This window comes from Oncorhynchus kisutch, linkage group LG4, assembly GCF_002021735.2.
Source record: "Oncorhynchus kisutch isolate 150728-3 linkage group LG4, Okis_V2, whole genome shotgun sequence".
NCBI classification, from domain to species: domain Eukaryota; kingdom Metazoa; phylum Chordata; class Actinopteri; order Salmoniformes; family Salmonidae; genus Oncorhynchus; species Oncorhynchus kisutch.
Window position 1 is genome coordinate 76,267,696 of NC_034177.2, and position 21,353 is coordinate 76,289,048.

General features: G+C 44.8%; 1 protein-coding gene across 1 annotated transcript in view; it reads right to left on the reverse strand.

Moving 5' to 3' along the window:
• LOC109888995 (pro-neuregulin-3, membrane-bound isoform) overlaps window positions 1–21,353 on the reverse strand; it is a 383,055-nt gene that overhangs the window by 164,653 nt on the left and 197,049 nt on the right. The gene's annotated exons all lie outside the window — the stretch shown is intronic.

The window sequence follows — 21,353 nt, forward strand, 5'->3', positions numbered from 1 at the left end:
GCTGTTTATTATACAGTGACAGTACACATTAATCAACATTTCAGCTTACAAATCCATGTATATGCGTTGGAGTTACGTAGCTAAGGAACCAATTTACATCTGTAGTCCTGCAAAGACTTGTAAGTTAGCAGACCTAGGTTGAAATAGTATTTGTTTTCTTTCAATTACTTTCATTACAGCTTGTGTGGTGCAATATAACCAATGAATTATAACCTAAAGTGCAAATCCCACCCATATTTAGACAGTATTTGAAACAACTCCTGAGGATTTAGTTCATCACACCTGGGCCTGTATCCACAAAGCGTCTCATAGTAGAAAATGGATCATAAGTGCTGAGAATAGAGACATTTTACTCCTGCTCTTATGGATAAAGCTGTGCATGAAGCCTCTTTAGTCAGAAGAATCCCACCTAGTCTACAGACATTTACGACACCTCATGAGCTGTCCTAATCAGTTAAGTGTTACCAGCAGGTGTAGTAGAACATTGCAGCAAGTCAGTGGTTCCGGTGCCACATACAATTGCTTTGAAGTTGTTTCTATATGATCATATTTCTACACTGAACAGAAATATAAATGCAACATGTAAAGTGTTGGTCCGATGTTTCATAAGCTTAAATAAAAGATCCCAGAAATGTCTTGTATGCACAAAAGCGTATTTCTCTCAAATTGTGTTATTCTGTTTGTGAGCATTTCTCATTGCCAAGATAATCCATCCACCTGACAGTTGTGGCATATCAAGAAGCTGATTAAACAGCATGATCATTGCACAGGTGCACTTTTTTTCACAACCACAGGCCATGTGTATGGGCAAATGGTTTTAAGATGTCAACATTCTGAACAGTGCCCCATGGTGGTATGGGCAGGCATAAGCTATGGACAACGAACATAATTGCATTTTATCCATGACAATTTGAATGCATAGAGATCCCCTGACGAGATCCTGAGGCCTATTGTCGTGCTACTCATCTGCTGCCATCAACTCATGTTTCAGCATGATAATGCATGGCCCCATGTCGCAAGGATCTGTACTCAATTTCTGGAAGCTAAAAATGTCCCAGTTCTTCCATGGCTTGCATACTCACCAGACATGTCACCCATTGAGCATGTTTGGGATGCTCTGGATTGACGTGTATGATAGCGTGTTCCAGTTCCCGCCAATATTCAGCAACTTCACACAAACATTGAAGGGACAACATTTCACAGGTGACAATCAACAGCCTGATCAACTCCAATGATAAGGAGATGTGCCACACTGCATGAGGCAAATGGTGCCTACAACAGATTTGTTATTTAACTAGGTAAGTCAGTTAAGAACAAATTATTATTTACAATGACAGTCTACCCCGGCCAAACCCTCCCGACGCTGGGCCAATTGTGCACCACCATATGGACTCCCGATCACAGCTGGTTGTGATACAGCCCGGGATCGAACCCAGGTCTGTAGTGAAGCATCTAGCACTGCGATGCAGTGCCTTAGACCACTGCACCACTCAGGATACTGACAGTTTTTTTTAAGTATCTGTGACCAACGGATGCATGTCTGTTTTCCCAGTCATGTGAAATCCACAGATTAGGCCCCTATAAATGTATTTCATTTGACTGATTTCCTTATATGAACTGTAACTCAGTAAAATCTTTTAAATTGTTGCATGTTGCATTTTTGTTTTGTTCAGTGTATTTATGCTCCATCCATAAATAATATAGACCTACATACAACAGTAGCCAATCTCTTGTGCTTTTGACAATGATTTAATGTGAAGCCTATTTCCCATGATATGACTAAAAACTTATGATATGACTAAACTAGACTAGGCTAATAAATAAACGTGTTTCTTTCGATGATTTAATTACCTACATCATGTTCTTTCAAGTTATCCATTTAGAGACCAACATCACGTTGTTAAAAATATATATCTATATTGGGCATGCAACATTATCGGCAAGTGACTTGATGCCTACCATGTTACAGTGATGTGGAGTTGTTAAACGGGGGTGGCTAGTGAGTGTGTTGATATACCGGTAATATTGTAAAAATTCCGTTTTTTACAACCATCAGAATTGGGTTAAAAAAAGGTTATGCATGCCAACATATTAGTTAAGAGTAGGCAAAGTGATCGTGTCAGGCGGAAATGATATCAAACGTTTTACCATGACAACGTTTGATGTACAGTCACATTCACTGTGGTTGTCAGAAGTGTGCCATGTCGAGTTTACAACTGGTGATGCCTCATTGTGATTGGTTATTCCCCATCATTTGCAACAATGTCATTTAGTGTCATCGCTATATTTCCTTTGCGGTGCCTCAAACTGTCACGATTGCCAGCTAAGATAAACTTTTATGAGTTGGTTTTACTAATGGCTCAGAATTGTCATATTCAGCTTGGCGGTGTCTTATTAACATCAACCTAAACCCGACTATGAGCTGGGAGTTTTTTGATGAGTTTCCGAGGGATCAGAAACACAATTAAGTCTAATTCTGCTGTTGTTCATAGAAGAAGGAGTAGAACGGAGTAGATTCAGAAAGGGCAGTATTATATTCATTATCACTGAATAAAGCTCACAACGACAGCCAGCATGTACATAATGTCCATGTCCATTCTAATTTGTTCTTCTACAAGCAATGCTTTGGTGTTGCTCCAACATCATCCCTACAGTATAATGTCCCCTGGGCCTTGCCTGAGAGTCCTTCCCATTGGCTCTGGTGATGTTACAATTAGATTCCCTGGCGTAAAAAGATATTTAATTTGGGGTTAAGAGCACTTCCCTTGCTGTGCCAGACTTTGAGAGGCACTCTTACTGGAGATGTTCCCCTCTGTGACAACACACCCAGTGAAACGAGCCTCAGTTCCTCTGGATGATATTGTCTGTGCATGCAGAGAGTCTCTCAACCAGAGGTCCACATCGTCAAGTAGCCAACATCCATGAAGCACACTGGAGAGCCTCTATTGTTTTAAACAACCTAGACCTGATTTTAATGCTAGGCTTGTTGGCTGTTCAGCATCACAAACTGCCCAAAGATGATGGCAGTACAACAGCTATTTACTCTTTTTGTATTGAATTATGGAGATATCACGACTCTTCAAAAGAAAGTTGGGAATCGAAGGACAGATGACTTCATAAGGAGACAGCTGCCTGTCAATCTCAGAGGAACCCAGGTGACATCTAGACCAGTGTTTCCCAACTCCAGTACTCCAGTACCCCCAACAGTACACCTTTTAATTGAAACCCTGGACAAGCACACCTGATTCAACTTGTCAGCTAATCATCAAGCCCCCAATGTGATGAATGAGGTGTGTTTGTCCAGGGCGACAATGAAAATGTGTACTGTTGGGGGTACTGGAGGACCAGGGCTGGGAAACACTGATCTAGACTCATCTGAGGAGAGTCCCTCCCATCAGATCAATGCACCACTATTAGGTCATGGATAACACTGATAACATGGATAACACAGGTTTCCACTCTCGTCTCCTCTCGTCGTCGTCGTCGTCGTCCCCCCCCCCAGTGATAGGGTAAAAACTAAAACGTGTACGTGGGGGGCAGGACCGAATTGGGGAAACCCTGCTGTATGGAACTGTGATAATGATTGAGGCATTGAGCTCCACTTCAGGGAGTTCCTCAGGGCACTCCAAACTGCAGAGATCGTTCTGTTTGGTCAGTATGTCAGCTCAGCGATTTGAGTGCTTGGTTTGAGATGGGTGTAGTGTTTCACTGCTCACATAGAGAGGTGATGTTGTGATGGCAGGGTGTGAAGAACACTTTAGGACATTGTGATTTCTAAGTTGAGAAATAGACCTTATGCTGTCTGTCGCATCCTTCAGTCTCGGTTTGTCTTTCTCTGGGAGTGTGTTTGTGTTGTGCAAGGAAGCGTTGGAGGAGGTTAAGGGATGAGATTCCCGTGGGCACCGTGGTAATAGCGTCCTTCAAAAGTGACATTCCCCCGATGCATTGCCTGGGAGTCTGACTGATAGTGAAGGTCGCTGAGTATCGATCGCCCAAGGAACAGAGAGTATAACGACAACACAGAACGAAGTGGGCCAAAAATGGGAAACAAGGGCTCCTGTAGTGAAATAGTTGTTATAGTAGGAATGCCCTGTACTGTCCTATCAGTACTATATCTTTCTCTGTGGCACGCTAGTTAGCAATACATATGACAAGCATTCCATTTACGTTTTAGTCATTTAACAGACGCTCTTACCCAGAGCGACTTACAGGTGCATATAGTGTTAAGTGCCTTGCTCAAGGGCACATCAACTGATTTGTTTCATTTAGTCTGCTAGGGGATTCAAACCAGCGAGCTATCAATTACTGACCCTACGTTCTTAACCGCTAGGTTACCGCCCTACATCAGACGTTTAATTTTTAAAGCCTTTTTCATTTCAAAAAGGGGCGGGTTAGATGGATGTCCCCTGAGGGTACAGGAACAACCTGGAATAATTCTGCTGTAGGCTGTTTCTTGTTTGGTTTAGTGACAGTAGAACTGGCTGTGGTCTAAACCCCTTTCATAGCCCATGAATCTCAGTGTAGCAAGCATTTCATATCTCAAATTACACCATTAGCTGAATAGTAGTCTCAAGATAATGACTCAAATGTCCAAACTAATAATTCGCTTCTTCAAATGAAGGGGATCCAGTGCTCCCTCCACTGTTCTGTGGGATGTGTAGTAATCCGTTATACTTATATTGTACTGTATGTTTCTCTAATGAAATGTTGGTATTTCTTACCATGTTAATTGTTGGTAACTCTTCTATGTTAATTGTTGATAAAGATGACCAAGATACCCATTTAATATGGAAAACTTCAAGTAAAATGTGTTTCTAATGAATGAGGAGTGTAGCATCTATCAGCCCCATGACCAGTAGTCTCACTTCAATTAAAAACTCACGTGCTAATGTGCCTAATGACATCATGATATTATACAGTTTTAGCTCAGATTGTAGCCTCTGTTCCACTGAGAAGAGTTGCCACTGACCTGCTCCACTCTGAGGTCATGCCAATCACTGAAGTCACACAGAGGCAAACACTTAGGGATCCAGAACAGCATGCACTGGGTGGGGGGAGGGACTTGTTTGTTTGTTATGTATGTTTTGTGCATCTCTTTCACCCTCAAACCTTCCTGCTGTCATCCCTCGTTCCACCATTCACTACCTGCTATCCTGTCCACCTCAAACTAGCCTCCCATTCGGACTAAGGGGGTCAATGGCAATTTCCTAGTACAAAAGGAAGGGCATCTCTCATCCCCTCTCTCCCCAGGCTACACTGAGTACGTGGCCCACTCTCTCCAGATTGGCCCCCAGTCTATTTATGCAGCCAATGATGGACAAAAGAACAGCAATCTCCCTAGCACAATGGTTAGGTCTATAGGTACTGAGAGGTGTGTGTGTGTGTGTGTGTGTGTGTGTGTGTGTGTGTGTGTGTGTGTGTGTGTGTGTGTGTGTGTGTGTGTGTGTGTGTGTGTGTGTGTGTGTGTGTGTGTGTGTGTGTGTGTGTGTGTGTGTGTGTGTGTGTGGGTGACACTGGTCTGCGGAGTATGGGGAATTAAATTACACAGAGGCAGTGCAAAGCCATGACTGCTGCAGCATGGCATATTTTCTGTCTATAGCATGACGTGTCTGACCAGGAATGCCTGGTTCACGCTGCACAGTGGGACCCTGAAGAAACTAATACATGGAAGGAAATATACATTCAAACACACCTCCATTTGCATTCACTGACTACACCCCCCCCCCCCCCCCCACAGAGACACAGTCACATGCACATGCTTTCAGTGAAATCTGGCAGGTAGGGATATTCTGACTGACTAATCTGTCTCTATCTGTCTTTCCAGTCTAGCCACAAAGCTGACCCCATGTCTCTCTCTCTCTCTCTGTTGCTCTCTCTCTCTCCCAGCCTACTGACGATACATCCACCTGCACCGCCACAGTTAAATGTCCTTTAGCTTTGTTCCATCCCTGTTCTCATCACTCATCACTCATCGACATTCATATAGCAGGCTTTTCTCTGCAATATCACATGTCAACAGTGCATTAGGTCCAGCCGTCGTAAATATGCCAAGAGCTCTTTAATACCTCTATCTACATGCTGACACCATGCACCTCTGGTCTCCATTTATCTGGCAGAGTAGTCACACCTTGCTCACACCATCAGGCCAAGGATTATAAAGCGGAGGGACAACACGGTCCTTCCATCAGGCCAAGGATTATAGAGGAGAGGGACAACACTGTCCGTCCATCAGGCCAAGAATTAGAGAGGAGAGGGACAACATTGTCCTTTCATCAGGCCACGGATTATAGAGGAGAGGGACAACACTGTCCTTCCATCAGGCCAAGGATTAGAGAGGAGAGGGACAACACTGTCCTTCCATCAGGCCAATGATTATAGAGGAGAGGGACAACACTGTCCTTCCATCAGGCCAAGGATTAGAGAGGAGAAGGACAACACTGTCCTTCCATCAGGCAACTGATTATAGAGGAGAGGGACAACATTGTCCTTCTATCAGGCCAATGATTATAGAGGAGAGGGACAACATTGTCCTTCTATCAGGCCAATGATTAGAAAGGAGAGGGACAGCACTGTCCTTCCATCAGGCCAAGGATTATGTCACGTTCTGACCTTTATTTCCTTTGTTTTGTATTTATTTAGTATGGTCAGGGCGTGAGTTGGGTGGGCAGTCTGTTTGTTTTTCTATAATTTGGGTATTTCTATGTTTCGGCCTAGTATGGTTCTCAATCAGAGGCAGGTGTCATTAGTTGTCTCTGATTGAGAATCATACTTAGGTAGCCTGGGTTTCATTGTGTTTGTGGGTGATTGTTCCTGTCTTTGTGTTTTGCACCAGATAGGGCTGTTTTGAGTTTTCACATTTCTTGTTTTTGTTAGTTTGTTCATGTGAAGGGATTTATTAAAACATGAATCAAAACAACCACGCTGCGCTTTGGTCCGCCTCTCGTTCAGATGAAGAAATCCATGACAGAATCACCCACCCAACTCGGACCAAGTGGCGTGGTAAACAGCAGCGACGACAGCAGCAGCAGCGGCAACAACAGCGGCCAGCATCACAGGAGGAATGGACATGGGAGGATGTATTGGACGGCAAGGGTTGCTACACCTGGGAGGAGATCCTGGCGGGAAAGGATCGCCTTCCATGGGAACAGGTGGAGGCAGCTAGGAGAACAGAGGCAGCCGGAGAGAGGAGCCGGGGATATGAGGAGGCAGCACGGCAGTGCGACAGGTACGAGAGGCAGCCCCCAATTTTTTTTGGGGGGGGGCAGACGAGGTGTGGTACTAAGCCAGGTAGCAGACCTGAGCTCACTCCTCGTGCTTATTATAAGCAGCGCATTACTGGTCAGGCACTGTGTTATGCGGTTAAGCGCACGGTGTCGCCAGTGCGTGCCCATAGCCCGGTGCGCTATAGGGCAGCCCCCCGAAAGTGCCATGCGAGTGTGGGCATGGAGCCAGGGCGTATGGTGCCTGCTCAGCGGGTCTGGTCGCCGGTACGCAGTTTTGGTCCAGGTTATCCTGCGCCGGCTCTGCCTGCTGTGTTTCCGGGACGCTGGGAGGGTGCAGTGCGTCCTCTGCCTGCGCTCCGCTCGTGCCGGGCAAATGTGGGAGTGGAGCCTAAGGGAGAGGTGCGTGTAGTAAGCACTAGATCTCCCGTGCTTACCCACAGCCCGGTTCAACCTGTGCCTGCACTCTGGAGGGTCCAGGCTAGAGTAGTTGTCCAGCCTGGGGAAGTGGTGCCAAGGTTGCGCACCAGAGCTCCAGTGCTCCCCCACAGCCCGGTCCTTCAGGTGCCTCCTAACACCAAGCCTCCTGAAGGTCTCCCCAGCCTGGTGGTTCCTGTGGCAGCCCCACGCACCAGGCTGTCTCTCTGTCTCCTCCCTGCAGGTGGTCCCGCCTGTCCGGCGCCGCTGCCGGGGCCTCCCGCCTGTCCGGCGCCGCTGCTGGAGTCTCCCGCCTGTCCGGCGCCGCTGCCGGAGTCTCCCGCCTGTCCGGCGCCGCTGCCGGAGTCTGAGGCGCCAGAGCCCCTCAGCCCAGAGGCGCCAGAGCTTCTGCCCCTCTGTCCAGAGCTTCTGCCCCTCTGTCCAGAGCTTCTGCCCCTCTGTCCAGAGCTTCTGCCCCTCTGTCCCGAGCTGCCCCTCTGTCCCGAGCTGCCCCTCTGTCCAGTGGGGTCATTGAGAGGGGTGGCCATGGTGAGAAAGCCATGGAGGCGGACAATAAGGCGGACTAAGACAATGGTGAGGTGGGGTCCGCGTCCCGTGCCAGAGCCGCCACCGCGGACAGACGCCCACCCAGACCCTCCCCTATAGGTCAAGGTTTTGCGGCCGGAGTCCGCACCTTTGGGGGGGGGGGGGTACTGTCACGTTCTGACCTTTATTTCCTTTGTTTTGTATTTATTTAGTATGGTCAGGGCGTGAGTTGGGTGGGCAGTCTGTTTGTTTTTCTATAATTTGGGTATTTCTATGTTTCGGCCTAGTATGGTTCTCAATCAGAGGCAGGTGTCATTAGTTGTCTCTGATTGAGAATCATACTTAGGTAGCCTGGGTTTCACTGTGTTTGTGGGTGATTGTTCCTGTCTTTGTGTTTTGCACCAGATAGGGCTGTTGAGGTTTTCACACGTTTCTTGTTTTGTTGTATCAGTTGTTCATGTGTCAGTTTACATATTAAAAGAACCATGGACACTTACCACGCCGCATATTGGTCCTCTGATCCTTTTCGCCTCTCTTCCTCGGAAGAGGAGGAGGAAATCCTTGACAGATTAGAAAGGAGAGGGACAACATTGTCCTTTCATCAGGCCAAGGATTAGAAAGGAGAGGGACAACACTGTCCTTCCATCAGGCCAAGGATTAGAGAGGAGAGGGACAACACTGTCCTTCCATCAGGCCAAGGATTATAGAGGAGAGGGACAACACTGTCCTTCCATCAGGCCAATGATTAGAGAGGAGAGGAACAACACTGTCTTTCCATCAGGTCAAGTATTAGAGAGGAGAAGGACAACACTGTCCTTCCATCAGGCAACTGATTATAGAGGAGAGGGACAACACTGTCCTTCCATCAGGCCAATGATTATAGAGGAGAGGGACAACACTGTCCTTCCATCAGGTCAAGGATTAGAGAGGAGAGGGACAACACTGTCCTTCCATCAGGCCAAGGATTAGAGAGGAGAAGGACAACACTGTCCTTCCATCAGGCCAATGACTATAGAGGAGAGGAACAACACTGTCTTTCTATCAGGCCAATGACTATAGAGGAGAGGGACAACACTGTCCTTCCATCAGGCCAATGATTAGAGAGGAGAGGAACAACACTGTCTTTCCATCAGGCCAATGACTATAGAGGAGAGGGACAACACTGTCCTTCCATCAGGCCAATGACTATAGAGGAGAGGGACAACACTGTCCTTCCATCAGGCCAATGACTATAGAGGAGAGGAACAACACTGTCTTTCTATCAGGCCAATGACTATAGAGGAGAGGGACAACACTGTCCTTCCATCAGGCCAATGATTAGAGAGGAGAGGAACAACACTGTCTTTCCATCAGGCCAATGACTATAGAGGAGAGGGACAACACTGTCCTTCCATCAGGCCAATGATTATAGAGAGGGACAACATTGTCCTTCTATCAGGCCAATGATTAGAGAGGAGAGGGACAACACTGTCCTTCCATCAGGCCAAGGATTATAAAGGAGAAGGACAACACTGTCCTTCCATCAGGCCAATGATTATAGAGGAGAGGAACAACACTGTCCTTCCATCAGGCCAAGGATTATAGAGGAGTGGGACAACACTGTCCTTTTATCACCTGGCTGCCTCCCGTCTGACACTGTATAGGCCAATGACGCCTTTCCTAATGATGCTGGGCTAATTATGTTTGTCCCAATTATGTTTGTCCAAATGATGCTGGAATCGGTCTCAGAAACACTGTTTGGTTGATCTGAAATAGTGGTCAGTTTGGGAGGTTGGATTTATGGAACGGCTTAAATGTTTGTTCTTGTCCAAAGATCTTGTTTTGAGTGCAAAACCCCCTAAAGCAGAGGTGTCAACATCAACCAAAATTATTTGAAATCGATTAAACCAATGGATGTTAAATCACATACTGTTATTCAAAAGGCCAAGAGGTCAAAAGCTAGTAGGGGTCAAACATTGTTCGGAAAGTTGTCTTCATGATGCAAGAGCATAGTTTGAGGGGCACATCAGACTTGTTTCATCCTGTTCTGGGATTCAAACTAGCAGCCTTTCTGTGACCAGCCTAATTCTCTAACTGCTAGGCTACCTGCTGCCCTAAATGCATTTTACAGGGAGTTCAGAACCTCTGCTGCCACATTTAACAACTGTATATAAGTCATCCATCTCCATTGTAGCAGTACTGCAATGCTAATGTGTCCATTTCAGATGGTGTTACTCTGTTATTACATAATTCCAACATCTTGATAATGGCAACATGGGAGCAATTGACATTGGTGATGTTGACATTGCATTGGGGATATTGTTTAAACACACATTCTACTGAGATTCTGCAATCTAATGTTTTTATCAGCATAATAATTGCTTGAGGAAGTTGTGTCAGCAGTCTGCCTGTCAATGTTCCTCTTCAGTAGCTTTAACCTGAATCACTTAGATCACTTAACCTGAATCACTTAGAGTCACTTAACCTGAATCACTTAGATCACTTAACCTGAATCACTTAGATCACTTAACCTGAATCACTTAGATCACTTAACCTGAATCACTTAGATCACTTAACCTGAATCACTTAGAATCACTTAGATCTACAATTGAAGGTCCAAGTGTTTTCACTGTATTCTACCCCACTGTTGAATTACTGGACTCAGTATTTCAGACCGAAAGTCACCTTCCCCTGAGTGTTGGTGGAACTTACCTGTTTCAGATAGGCAAATAATCACCTGCTATGCATCTGGGTAATATTTAGTAGTAGCCTATACTGTAGTTGCACTTCAAACCCGGACAGACCTGGAGACCACTGATTTAATCCGAAATATTTAAATATGTGCATTAGCAATGGGATGAGGATAAAGAGTGGACATTTCAACCCATCAACCTTCTTCAACTGTGTTTTCAAAACAACAGAAACAAATCCAAGAGACTCCGACTCAACCTCAATCCCTAATCAGTGTTCTCAGATATCAGACAGAAGTCTCCTGATGATACATGTGAATGTGCCCTGCTGCATCAGGTCTAGTTGTACTCCCCTAGATTATACAAAACAGAGCAAGGGAGGGAAGATTACTGGCCAATTGGATCAATAAGAGGGTCTTTGAAGATTTACAGGAAATCTAATCATCGATCTGCAGGGGGAAAGTAAGTGTGCAGTTCAAAGAGAGTCTGGGAATAGCAGTGTTAGTCTCCATCAGTAACGCCATGGTAAATTGCATTATGTAAGACTAACTGTTTGTAACGATTAATTTCAAATTTTTTGTCGTCTAATGTTATGAAACCATTTATAAATAATCAAAGCCACAAACACAGGCAGGTAAACACTCACAAAGGGTGAACAGAACATTCATGAAAATGGCATTAGTGTCAAGCCTTTTATAGCAAGATCTATGACAGAGCTAACTTTGAACATCCAAGAGAATGAGACAACCACCCTCTCCCTGGCTCCACTCTTCGCCCCTCTCTGAATTTCCTGATCGATTTGTCAGCTTCTGTTCTTTCCCCTGATATAACGAAACACAGTGTGACTTTGTTAATTAAGCTCTAGAGGAAGCTATTACTTCAGGGACAGGTTCAATTGTCCTCGCTCTGAAGCATCAGTGGCTCTGGGCTTATAATCATACTATCCAGCGAGAAAGAGAAGATAGAGAGAGAGAGAGAGAGAGAGAGTGAGAGAGAACATAGAGAGAGAGAGAATGAGGAGAGAGGGGGAGAAAGAAGAGAGAGGGAGAGAAAGAGGAGAGAGGGAGAGAAGCAGACTGCTTGCATAACTGCAATTTACCCCCTCTCTGTCTTCCTCTTCCTGTTGAACATGTATTGTATAAGGACCTCATTGTACTTCATTTTCATCATCTTCTATTGTCAATTATGAGACAGACTAGTGATGGTCGCACCAAATTGCCCATTGATTAGACAACTTCATCTGGAACTTCTTTAAGTATAAAGGCATGTTCACATAGACAGAATGAACAAGATAGTACTGTAGGCTGGCAGAGCTTGGAGTATTGGCAGCTTTAGACAGACCATAAATGATACAAGGCTATAATAAAAATTTTAATGAATTTATTAGGCCCTAATCTATGGATTTCACATCACTGGCAATACATATATGCTGGTAGAACGTCCCAAACATGCTCAATTTATGACATCTCTGGTGAGTATGCAGGCCATAGATGAACTTGGACATTTTCAGCTTCCAGGACTTGTGTACAGATCCTTGCGACATGGACATGAGGTGATGGCGGTGGATGGATAGCACGACAATGGGCCTCAGGATCTCGTCACAGTATCTGTGCGTTCAAATTGCCATGGATAAAATGTAATTGTGTTCATTATCCGTAGCTTATGCCTGCCCATACCATAACCCCACCCACCACTCACTCACACGGCACCATACACATGGTCTGCGGTTGTGAGGCCAGTTGGACATGCTGCCAACTTCTCTAAAACGACATTAGAGGTGGCTTATGGTAGAGAAATGTACATTCAATTGTCTGGCAACACCTCTGGTTGACATTCCTGCAGTCAGCATGCCAATTGCACGCTCCCTCAAAACTTGAGACATCTGTGGCATTGTGTTGTGTGGCAAAACTGCAGATTTTAGAGTGGCCTTTTATTGTCCCCAGCACAAGGTTCACCTGTGTAAGGATATGCCACGCCTGTCAGGTGGATGTGTATTATCTTGGCAAAGGAGAAATGCTCACTTTGTTCACAACATTTGAGAGAAATCAGTGTTTTGTGCGTATGGAAAAGGTCTGGGATCTTTTATTTCAGCTCACTTCACATGTTGCATTTATATTTTTGTTCAGTGTATGTACCCTCAGGGGAATTATATTCACGAGATAAGCACAGGTCAGCTAGAACTGGCCTGCCCCTGCTCTGTCCAGATGCTCATCAGTTGTTGTGCTATGAGGAGTGGGGAGGAAGAGGGGGGTGATCAGAGTTCAGGTTTTATATTATACAATATCCCCCCTGACACATGGTCTGCGGCAAGCGAACTGAAGGCAGGACCAGAATGCTGATTGGGCATCAGAGGAGGAAGTGCAGCTGTGAGAATCATTTTTGATTGGACCATGATAGTAGGGCCCAGTTCTAAGGAGAAAATGGGTAAGATATGACTGAATCAATGGGGTACGGGCCAGCCTGTGACTCAAACTGCTGATTGGTGGCAAGCCTATGAAGCAGAACGCTCAATGGAGAAAGCATGGGGGGGATGGGTGGACTCTGTTTAATTAAGCTTGAACAGCATTATGAGTCAACAATCAAAAGGTCCAATATGCATGGAATCATTTTAGCATAAGCTTTTTCTCCAGGGCCGGAGATTCCATTATTTCCAATATGCGAATACAGCATAATGCATGTGAAGTCAAAGGAAACATGTAGTAAATGTGTTTCTTATGGTGCCCAAAATGCCCTAGAAATGCAATGACACAGAGTCTCAAACCCAGCATGTAAATCAGTGGTCTTCAGCCTAAGAAAAGAAAATACAGCAACAATGTCTTGAGCGGAGTAAGTGGAATGGTATCAACATGGTTTCTATGTGTTTGATGCCATTCCATCTGCGCCGTTCCAGACATTATTATGAGCCGTCCTCCCTTCAGCAGCCTCCACCGGTACCAACACAGCGTCCTGCAGTCTTTCTGCACAGCAGTCTTCAGCGGGTTCCATTAGGGCGGAGATTCTTTCTCAAATACAACCAGATTTCGAATAACAGGATATCTATTAGTATGAATCTAAAGCAGGAGACAAGTAAACATGAATAATATTTTCACACCGGGTAAAAAAAAAGAACTATGTGTAAATATGATCAAACATACACAAATAAGAACAAGATAAGAATGACAGTATATAGAAAACAAAGAAAAATATATGTCTATATGAGTCTATGTGATTAGAGCGTGTGTTAAAGTTGGAGGGATAATTTTGCATCTCCCTGGGGCGTGCTCTGTCTTTCTAGTGCTCCCTATAAGGTCGGCTGTATTTGTATTCAGGCCTTTATTGTAGGGCTTGGCAACTGTGAATGGAGAGCTCCATTTCTAAAGCAAATCGTTAGGGACTCTCAGGGTTGATGCCTCTTTGTGTATGGCTCGTTAGGGCTCTGGGAACTCCAACACAGAGAAAGAAGTGAAATGCTGAACTTATAACAAGAATAGACCATAATGTAACAATGCAGCTGAAGTGGCTGTTACAGAGACAGCAAAGCATCGTGAATGCAATGCCCTAACACTCTGTTACCATGCCACAATATGACGAGATTCTTTCAGATATATCATATATCAACTGTTAACAGTTTCAATAATGACTGAAAGGTCAAATTGATGCCAGATCCTAAGTTGTCAAAACTATTATGAAGAGAAGATTATGCAGGCATTGAATGCCACTTTATGTGGTGCTATATGAAGCCCTGGTATTATTCCAGCACTACACTGATTGGCTCTTACATATAGGGGCCCACATCATAAGGCAATAGATGGTGGGAGGATGTTAATAAATACAGTAGAGTAAAAAGCAACACAAATGGCACAGTAAAATGCAGCAGTGAAGAAAGATCTGGTTGTGTTGCCCCCTGCCTACATCACAAGGCTACAACACAGTGCTAGATCATATGGTGGTGTCTGGGGAAGTGGGTGAAGTCAAGAACACACACGCCCACAAGAGCGGCAGAGCATTTCTCTCTCACTCAAACGTCAACACCCAGGAGCACGCACACAGTGGCCTCACCTCACTTTCATGGCTGCTTGCACGTCCTCCCTTTCTCACTCCCTCTCACCCCCCCCCCCCCCCCTCTCTCTCTCTCCTTCCCTCCCTCCTACTCTCCCAGTATAATCTTGTTGCCAGTCAATTTCAGTGTATTCCCACATTAACTCATCCCCCTTTGTTGATGATGCTTAGCTCTTACCCCCACCCCCCTGTAATTTGTATCGCACAGCCCACTGATTAGCAGTGACAGAGCTGAAATTAGAGATCTCTCTCTCTCTTTCTCTCTCTCTCTCTCTCTCTCTCCACTCTTAGAAAAACAGGTTCTGAAAGTAGAACCCTTTTTGGTTTCAGGTAGATCCCTTTTGGGTTCCTTGTAGAACCCTCCGTGCAAAGGGTTCTACATGGAACCCGAAAGGGTTCTAAATGTAACCAATGGTTCCTCAAAGGGTTTTCCTATGGGGACAGCTGAAGAACCTGTTTATGTTCTAGATAGCACTTTGTTTTCTAAGAGTGTATTTCTCTGTCTCTCTCTCTCTCTCTCTATCTCTGTCTCTCTCTCTAAAACAGTTTAATACACATCATAGACACAGTTGGAGGAGAGTAGGCAGAGAATTTCATCACACAAATGTTCTATCGTTTATGGTCAAATGGTTAGCTTTTCAGCTCTGTATCTTAGTTATTTGTGCTTATCTGTGTCCTTCTTTTCCAATTAGGTTTGTGGTTATTTTATTAGAAAACCAATTTTCACATCGGCCTATGAACTTAGCTCTGGCAAGATCTACACTTAGCTCTAAACAATAGGTGGCCAGCTACAAAAGGTTAATGAGGTAAAGCTAAGTGTTTGGGGAATTAGGAAGATATTGAGTACATGTAATACAATTTGGGTGTAAATATATCTCCACTGAGTGGTTACTCCATTAGACTAGCAGTCAGCTGCTTTACCAATACTCTAGTCCCGCTGATTATCAACCACAAAAAATATATATCAAATAAAACACTGTGATAGTACTGACATCATCCAGGAAACTCTGAACAGCCAATAAAATCACTCTCCTCTCTTTCTGCGCTTTTTTTCTCTGATTTAGTTTCTGTCCTTTCATTCTCCCTTCCTCATCTCCCTGTCACTGTGTGATGTGTGGTGTGACGTCAATGAATGTTGACACATCCAGCGACACATCTATAATTCATCTCCCTGTGTGGGGTGGCCCAGGCCACAAGGGACACACATCCTGCAAACTGTCTCCTGTAGACAGGTAGCAGGTAAAAGACAAACAGAAAATCACAAGAGCGCATGAGTGCATAAGTACAGACACTCGTGTTCATCCATAAAACATCAAAACCTACACTACATGACCAAATGTATGTGGATACCTGCTCATCGGACATCTCATTCCAAAATCATGTGCATTAATATGGAGTTGAAAAACAGCCCCAGATCATTATTCCTCATCCATCAAACTTTACAGTTGGCACTATGCAAATCCAAATTTGTCTGTCAGACTCCCAGACGGTGAAGCGTGATTCATCACTCCAGAGAACGCATTTCTACTGCTCCAGTGTCCAATGGCGAAGAGCTCCAGCCGATGCTTGGCATTGCGCATGGTGATCTTAGGCTTGTGTGCGGCTGCTCGATCATGGAAACCCATTTCATGGAGCTCCCGACAAACAGTTATTGTGCTGACATTGCTTCCAGAGGCAGTATGGAACTTGGTAGTGAGTGTTGCAACCGAGGACAGATGATTTTTATGCACTTCAGCACTCGCCAGCAGCTCTAGCAGGGCAGAAATTTGACTGACATGTTGGAAATGTGGCATTGTATGACGGTGCCACGTTGAAAGTCACTGAGCTCTTCAGTAAGGCCATTCTACTGCCAATGTTTGTCTATGGAGATCGCATGGCTGTGTGCTTGATTTTATACACCTCTCAGCAACGGGTGTTGCTGAAGTTGCCAAATCCATTCATGTGTAATCTTCTATAAATGTTTGTTATCTTTTGTACCGCATATTTATGTTTTGATGCTGGGGAATTAAAAGAAAACATGTATGCATGTCGTCACATGATATTAAAGAATACACTCAAACCTCAATGCATCCTCAAAGCATTTCTTGACAGCACACCTGATCATTTCAGAGCAAGCAGTTTAGCGACGTATAAAATCGTCCTGAAATTCCGCACCGACAAGCAAATAAATACACAGACATCAATTTATTATTCATTTTTTCTCCCTGGTGTAAGAGAGACATCATTTTTCTTGCGGTGTGCATTCCTCCTCTCATATAGTCGCATATCATGCCTTTCAGTGCATCTGATTTCTGGGGAGAGTTTCCAATCCCCACCTCTCCCCCACCACCAGTGCTGCTCACCGCGCCAAATGAAATGTTTACTGAAAGTGTTGATTGCTTGCCAGGAGAGGGAAGACAATCTCCTGATCGACAAGCAGAGTAGTATGGATTAGAGATGAATGGGGAAACTAAATCAAGAATATGAGAACTCCACACTGTTCACAGTAGCTCCTATCAATGGGAAAATGCTGCAACTACAGTAGTGATACTTGAGCTCCGGGAACACTTCTATGGCGGTAAATAAATGTGCTTACGCAAAAAAGGGTTTTTACATTTCCTTAGCTGCCAAGAAGCACATCAAAAGTAGCCAGTGTTAAAAGAATGTCCTTATTGACACCACGGCAAAGTGTAATCTGGTTTGATCTGTAACATCTATATTCTGGTTATGACTATCATACAGCTCACACATGAGGCATCTCATGTCAATATTAGTTATTTATGACCATAATAGGTCTATTTCGAACATCAACGTTCAATGCATTTCCCCATGTAGATATTCATCTTAACTTACACACGTCTCCAATATCACTTGAGATTTTCCCCACCATGTTGTCTCCACTAATCATGAGTAAGCTATTCATGCCTCGAGTCATCTCTCAAGCTCCTGGAGCCAGGACACTCACACTGTCAGACAGGGAAACATAATCAATCTCTCCTTCAGCCCCCTATTTCCCCTCCTCCCCCCCCCCCCCCCCCCCCCCTAGTGTTACCGAGAAGAGCTGACTCGCTCGACCTTCCCAACAACCTCTACTCCCCATGTCACACTGTTGCAAGGATGCAAGAAGATACCAGAGCTATTTAATCCCATCACACACACACACACACACACACACACACACACACACACACACACACACACACACACACACACACACACACACACACACACACACACACTTGCCTGGGCGTGTATAGGTAAGTGTATGCCTCATTAAGTGTGTGTAGTGTCTGAAATGCACAAGTCTTTCTGGCCATTGTTAGTGTCCACTAACGATGGCCAGTGGACGTACAGTGCCCTCCGTAATTACTGTGACACTGCAGCATTGTTTCTTCTTTTGGCTCTATACTCCAAAAGTTAGAATTTGAAAAACAATGACTATGAGGTTAACGTGCAGACTGTCAGCTTTAAGCTGAGGCTATTTTCATCCATCTCAGGTGAACCGTTTAGAAATTACAGCACTTTTTGTACATAGTTCCCCCATCTTAAGGGACCAAATGTATTGTAACAAATTCACTTATATGTGTCGAAGTAAAAAGTAAAGTATTTGGTCCCATATTCATGGCGTACAATGACTACATAAAGCTTGTGACTCTACAAATGTGCTGGTTGCATTTGGTGTTCATGAATAATGATAAGTAAAGAAAGTTACAGAGGATAGCATGTCTTGGGGCTATGATATTTGCGAGTCTGTAACTCTCTCACTCGTAATTATTCACGATTCATTCCAGATTTTGCGTAATCATGTTCATGTCCACGTTCATGTAGAAGTCTTTAGAGACGTATTACATTCTTATTTACACTAAAAGTCATCTGAAACAACCAACACAAAGAGCAAATGCATCCAACAAATGTGTAGAGTCACAAGCTTGAAGTAGTCATTGCGTGCTATATTTTTTCAACTTGAATTCATATATAAGTGATGTTGTCCCAATGTTACTAAAATGGGGGTGATTAAGTACAAAAAGTGCTGTAACTTCTAAACAGTTCACCCGACATGGATGAAAATACCCCCAACTTAAAGCTGACAGTCTGCACTTTAACCTTATAGTCAGTGTATGATTTTAAATCCAACATTTTGGAGCATTGAGCCAAAAGAAGAAAAATGCTTCACTGTTCAACAATTACAGAGGGCACTGTATATATTATATATATATATTATACAATTGAGGTAAATAATGTACACAGTGTACATTATAGCACATGTGTGTTTTTGTGTGCGAGAGAGACAGACTCAGAGGTAGGGAGATATTTTCCTCCATTCGTCCCATAATGGCTGTTCTCCCCCTGTCCTCTTTGCAGAATCTCACATCAAAGACTGCCTCCCCCGGAGCACTGGCTCCGCTTCCCATAATGCATCAGTCAGAGAACACATACCACAGTTTGTTTTACAGCCTGGCTGTTTCAGGGAGAATACAGCACCACTATAAATATACCTGCCCATGGACATAGCAATATATTTGACAGTCGCAATAAACAACTGTAAATGTAAGAAAGGCTAAACCCATGGCTATAGTAGGTACAGGAATATCTGTATATACCTTGCTTGGAAGGTGTTATATAGTACAGGAGGGTCTCCAGACCATATATAATAGCTGTTATAAAGTTATCACACATACATTACGTGAGGACTCTGCTTTTCTCTATCATTTTTACAAACCATTCCCTCTGTTGACAGTTGATCCCACAAACAAGTTATTTCCCTGGAAGAAACCACTAAAATAGTGTCCTTGTATTGGGGACATGAAGCTGATGTCTAGATTCACCTCTGAATCAATAGAGCAAGTAGATTATCACAAGGCTTTACTCCAATAACGTACACTATAGAAGTACAACATTTGGTTAGCCTGCTAGCAGTTCTTTTAGCGGATAGCTCTTTGAGATGATTCATATCCCTTCCTAGGCCACATGACCTCTCGCTAACTCCCTCTGACCGTCTTCTCCTCTTTCCAGTCAGCCTGTTTAGTCGATCGAAAAAAGTCAATAGCTCTACTTTTAACCTGAAGGCTTTCTGCTGAGGATCCGTGCCACTTACTTGAGTTGACAAAAACAAATAGAATAATAATAATAACAATCATCATAATAATAATAGTAATAATACATGGGACTAACAGTATATAGCGCTTTTCAAGGACCCAAAGTTGCATTATTATTATTTTTTTTTTTTTAAATGTACCAATCCTTTTCATTTTCCTCTGCTTCAGCGGCAGACGCCTTCAAGTGTCTCTGGCCGACATGTTGAAGTAAAAAGCAGGGAGATCTGGGCCTCCCGAGTGGTGCAGCGGTCTAAGGCACCGCAACGCAGTGCTATAGGCATCACAACAGACCCGGGTTTGATCCCGGGCGGTATCACAACCGGACGTTATTGGGAGTCACATAGGGAGGGCGTCGCACAATTGTCCCAGCGTCGTCCAGGTTAGGGGAGGGTTTGGCCCAGCGTCATCAGGGTTAGGGGAGGGTTTGGCCCAGCGTTGTCCAGGTTAGCGGAGGGTTTGGCCCAGGGTCGTCAGGGTTAGGGGAGGGTTTGGCCCAGCGTCGTCCAGGTTATGGGAGGGTTTGGCCCAGCGTCATCAGGGTTAGGGGAGGGTTTGGCAGAGCGTCGTCCAGGTTAGCGGAGGGTTTGGCCCAGCGTCGTCCAGGTTAGCAGAGGGTTTGGCCCAGCGTCGTCAGGGTTAGGTGAGGGTTTGGCCCAGCGTCGTCCAGGTTAGGGGAGGGTTTGGCCCAGCGTCATCAGGGTTAGGGGAGGGTTTGGCCCAGCGTCGTCAGGGTTAGGGGAGGGTTTGGCAGAGCGTCGTCAGGGTTAGGGGAGGGTTTGGACGGGGGGACTTTACTTGGCCCATTGTACTCTAGCAACTCCTTGTGGCGGGCCGGGCGCCTGCCTGCTGACATCGGTCATCAGTTACACAATGGTGCGGGTGGCTTACAGGTTAAGTGGGCAGGTGTTAAGAAACACAGTTTGGCGGGTCATGTTTCGGTAGACGCATGACTCGACCTTCATCTCCTGTTGGAGTCAGACCAACAGGCCTGCAATTGGCAGACCAACGGGCCTGAAATTGGCAGACCAACGGGCCTGAAACAGTCAGACCAACAGGCCTGAAATGGGCAGACCAACGGGCCTGAAACAGTCAGACCAACAGGCCTGAAATAGGCAGACCAACAGGCCTGAAACAGTCATACCAACAAGCCTGAAATAGGCAGACCAACAGGCCTGAAACAGTCATACCAACAAGCCTGAAACAATCAGACCAACAGGCCTGAAACAGTCACACCAACAGGGCTGAAATTGGCAGACCAACAGGCCTGAAACAGTCAGACCAACAGGCCTGAAATGGGCAGAGGCGAAGTCAATGGTCATCAGCAGGAGAAATGGGTGAATGAATCATGTGGATCAGACCTTTCTTCCTGTAGCCATCTGAAAAAACCT